We start from the raw sequence: 5,209 nt of genomic DNA on the forward strand, positions 1-5,209 counted from the left end.
TCCTTGCTTAGGAATACTGCAGTAGCTGAATCCTCAAAATGTCAACGCTGCCAAAAGTCCTACGGAAATCATGCCCCAGTATAGGAACCCCACACAACTACTCAGACTTGGTGGATCTGAGAGATATGAATGGCTGATCGGGTAGCTCTGATCAGCAAAATAGATTGCTGCTGCGGATCTGATGGATCTAATAGATTAGAATGGCTGGTCTGCTAACTCGAAACTGCGGGACTGATGTCTGTTGCTACTGCGAACCCCCTTGCGAGACCTGATCTGGCAGAGATTATGCATGATCCCAAGTTAGAAAAGGGAACTATGGTCTCGAGGAGTGTCAGGTGCTACAAATCATAATATACATAAGGGTGTGACAGTAGTACTCGGCCCAATGTTTCAGGGCCCTAACTAAGGAGGATCAACCGTACCCTTAGCCGTACAACCCAACTACCCTATCATACGGGTGAGTAATCTCTCTGAGTGCTGTTCTCGGTGTACTGTAGCAGCAAGACAGCTGACAGTTTATCTATGGTGAGGTTTCAAAGGAGCTAGGGGGCTTTCGATATACCCAGAGGGTACTTGGAAGACAGTTCGTGCGCGGTTCTGTCTAATGCGCTACTACTCGAAGGGGTGCCCACAGGGGTTACAAGGGAGTCCAACAAGCGTGACCACCTCTTGTATTTCCTATGTGCATGCCTCCCCAAATCCACAGGTTTATGCGCTCAATGACAAATCTCGTGGTTTAAAGACACCGGAACACGTCTCGAGCCAAAAAAAATTTTGCTAAGAAATGGAGATCCCACCAGCCCTGGAAAGAGCTCTGATACCACTTGTTATGCTCTTAACCTGCAAGACGATACCAGAATACAGAATATGTGAAGAAATATACCCAGAACATAGAATAGTGAGAAACAATAGCAAGTATTTTATTATTCAGAAAGAAATGTTCACTTGCCTCTTCGAGGGGGCAACCTCCAATAGAGCAGAGCTCGATTACAAAATAGGACATGATGCTCCTCGCAGGGAGTCTCTATCCTTTATATATGAATCATACATGCAATACCATGGATCAATACCATGGTTCTTATTAATACCATCTATCTAATACCATTGCCCATTTGCAACTAACTGTGGTCCCATCATTAATTGCGGGTTAACCACTTACAATTATTAATATGGGCTTTATTGACTCCTTACTTAACTATAACTATGACTCGATCTAACTACATAAATAAGGGGCTTAGGGTGGGACCCTAACAGCCCTGGCCCTTTGCAATTGCAACAAATCAACTGTCCACGACCCCTTCCCGGTCCCATTCCACCCCCACCTTGTTTGCGCCCCTAAAATCCAGTGCACGCCATCCTTGCATTTTGATTGAGGGATCGTGTTTCAGTCTACACCCTATAGGTAGGGGTTCATTCCACCATTAGTTCATAACTTCTACAGGTGCACTCATCATGGCCTATCGACCTGCAGAAATTACAAAACAATTGCTAAGACGTCTGTGTATACTTTTGTAGTAGATGATAATTATCCATAGCATTTTTTCCTCTGATATGAAAAATCCCGCACCATAATGTAGGTGTCATGCTCAACCCTGCTTGTCCCTCTAGTCTCAATGGCATCAACCCTCCTCCCGCCAAGTAATTCGCAAAGACTGGACAATGGCCTTTGTCATGTCCCTATCCCTCCTCGTGCACCTCAGGGCAAGTTGTCATGTCTTGTTTTAAACTCTACATTTCTAGACATAAATTTTTCAGTTGCATGTGGTTTTGTTGGACTCCCAGGCCAGGATCTTGTATTTGGGTCTCGTGCAGTCTCATTGCAAGTTCCAATGCTTCAGCCTAGGTGGATAACTTCTGTTGTGACAACGTTTTCCTTAGATGTGGTGTTAGCGACGCTACAAACCATGCGTGGTTCTGTGCATCCGTCAAGCTCATGTTTGCTTCACAAATCATTCCCTTCAGTCTCTGATCCAGTTCCCAGGGGGTCTTGCCTAGAAGCATCGCGATCTACTTAAACCCAATAATCGACTCCATCTCTGATTTTGGCCTGCTAAACTCCCTGTTCAGCACAGCTTGGATATCTGTGATCCCTACGTTTGGATTTTCATTAGAGTTCTTAATGTACCATGTCAGTGTGCAATCTTGCAACGTGCTTACTAGTGTTGCCTTCCTTATGTTGTCATCCGTAACCCCTTGCACTTCCCATACTACCTTTACCACGAACCAAAATTGGTTCGGATCTTTGTTCCCTACTCCTCTGAATACCGACAACTTTATTGCACTCGCCATATGGAACTGTGGTGGTGGAGGTGTAGGTGGGGGTGGTATGTGCGGAATTCGCTGCCTTATTATACTGATTGCGCTTCTCAGAGAAACTTTTGTGAGCCCTTCCTCGCTTTCTCGCGAAGGTGAAATCAAGGGACAAGTCTCTAATTCTTCGCTACTTCCGTTTCTGTGTATCTTCGCACTCACGGTCCTTTGAGGAAACATCATTCCGCCTCGCTATAGCTGACTTATGTGTCTACCGTGAACTCGATGATAAACCCTCCTATAATCCGATCGAGCCAATGGTCCACCTCACGCGCAATCTTATCTTCGGATGCTTCTAGTTTGTGCACCAATTTCGGACTCCACACGATTGGTTTGTCGAGCCTACACCTTCCTTGACTATCTTCTAGCTTCGCGATCCACTCATACAACTCAGAGGGGAAGGATGTAAAGAAAATATCGTGGATTTCCATATACAGGTAGTGCTCTAACCACTATTCCTTTGATACTCTCGGCGAACTCGTGAATATTTCTGTCCAGCCAATTTTCAATTTCTTTCTTTGTTGGATTCCAGTGACATGACATCAGACATCCCTTATGCAGATCCCAGTCCTGGAAATGGAACCATTTGTTGGCTTGTTGGGGCCTAACCCAAGTTCAAAGGTGATTTAGCCAAACAAATTGTGGTACTACTAGCCCTTTCGGCAACATTCCGCGAAGTGCAGACTGAAGTATCACCTGATGTAGTATGGGAGGGTGCTAGAACTAGGTTTCCGCACCCTGGAGATGTATTATGAGTTCAAGTCATCCGCAATTCGACCCAGCGTGCACGTCGCTACAAGCACTTACCCATACCTCGCAACTTGAGATGCTGTCTTCACATAGCCCTACTTGAGGGCCGAACACTGTTATTACCCAAGTCCTTACTTGTAATTCAATATTAGTCGATTGACTTGGATTATTTGTATGCGTTCGGTTATACTTAGCAATATTCACAATTCATACAAGTGCGCGCAGTAAATAAACAATATAATTGCAAATGATATCAAAAATGTAATAACTCAAAACAAATACGAAGAATTGGTAACAAAACCTTTCTTTATTAATCTCTTCTCTGGTTACAGACTCAACTCTACCCCGCGCACTCAACTGCAGGGGTTCGTGCACTCAACTGCGGACTCTACTAGGCCTCTACGCACTCATTTGCAGAGCCTCTTCATACTACTACAACCCAAGACACACTTCGACTCTTGCTCTATGCTTCACTATCTCATTCTATCCATTAGATTCTATGATCTTCTTCTCTTTTTACAGCTTAGAGCCTCACTTTATTTATACAATCCCATGGTTCGTGGACCATGGGTAGGCTAACACTACATTCAAAACTTAGGGCGGACATCCCTATAACTCTAACATACATTTCGCTCTCCGCGCTCACAATTCGTGGAGTCTTTACAATAGTAACAACTCAAAACTTGGGCTTTGAGCCCCAAAACATGTTGTGGGGGGATTACCTCTGCAACTTAGATAGCAGCATTGGGTTAGTTATTTTTTTAGCCATTCTGCTTAGCATAACTATTTAGATAGTTAGTTATGTTATGGTGTAGTTTATAATTACATGTTGTTTCTTTCAATACTAAAGTAGATTTTCTCTTCTTCCATCAAAGAGCTAAGTTTCTTCTGACCCTATAGAAGTCTGGCTTGGAACCCCTTGGGTCTCTTGCTAGATGAGCAGTGACAACAGGTAGTACCTTTAGTTTTACTTGTGCATATAGCACTGTCACCTCCAAGTTTGTACGAACCCCGAGTTGATAAGTAAAGTCGGTAGCCCTGGGAGTTACAAAATCCTTGTTGCAATACCTAGGCTTATCACTTTTTGGTGTCGTTTCCGGGGAGGTGTATAACTAGAAGTAATTACTGCTTTCTTCTATTTTCTAGTCTTTAACTTTCTTTTCTTCTACTTCTAATCTTCAATTTTCTTCCATTAGTTTATTTCTGCAAAAGTAATCTAGTAGCTTCCTTTCTTTCATTTGTCATTAGCTACTTTGCTTTCCATTCTACAATTACTTTCTAGCTTTAAAGAAAATCTCACAAAAACCAACCCAAAAACATTTCCTTTCATGTCTCATAGGAATAGGGACAATTTAGGGAAATTCTTTACAAATACCCCCACTACATCCAACAATCAACCTTCTCTCTTCTTTGGTAACTGTGAAGTGGAAGAACCTTTAGGTGAGCAACCTTATATATTTGAAGAACCTACAAGGGAAGAAGAAGAGAAAGAACCCATTCCTACTGAACCAATGGCTAGAAACCAAAATGACAAGGGAGATAGAGAGAGAATTGAGAGTGCCTTCCCCATGAGGGAAACCAATGGGGACACTAAGATGAAGAATATAAGCCCCTCTGCTCTACCTCATTTCCATAGCCTGACCACAGACGACCTTGACACTTTCCTATTTTAGTTTTTTGTTATATGTCGAACCTATGACTATACAGATGATGAGAAAAAGTTAAAACTATTTCCATCTACCCTCAAGGATGCAGCATTGTGCTGGTTCATGGGTTTACCTGGAGATAGCATCACAACTTGGGCTCAAATGCAGCAGACTTTCAACAACAAATATAGGGACTACTGTAGGTCAAAGGATACTAAAGAAGAGTTTTTTAGGATCACCATAGGCCAAGATGAATCCTTAGAAGACTATGAAGAAATATTCCAGCTCAGTTACAAAAGGGCTAGGGGCACACTTGACCTTGAGTCCAGGGAAAATTTTAAGAACCCCCCCTAAATTTACATATATAATAAATGGGTGAATCTCCATGGTATATAGGAAAAATGGAAGGCGATTTTATCAATAATATGATATGTATATATAATTTTTTGGCAAATCTCTCACCAGGCATGGCGAATATTTTACTCAATTATAAAATCTTGTGT

The sequence above is a fragment of the Pinus tabuliformis genome, chromosome 4_1 (assembly GCF_031772625.1).
Source record: "Pinus tabuliformis cultivar Carrire ecotype Pingquan chromosome 4_1, CPIR1, whole genome shotgun sequence".
In the NCBI taxonomy this organism is placed as follows: Eukaryota; Viridiplantae; Streptophyta; class Pinopsida; order Pinales; family Pinaceae; genus Pinus; species Pinus tabuliformis.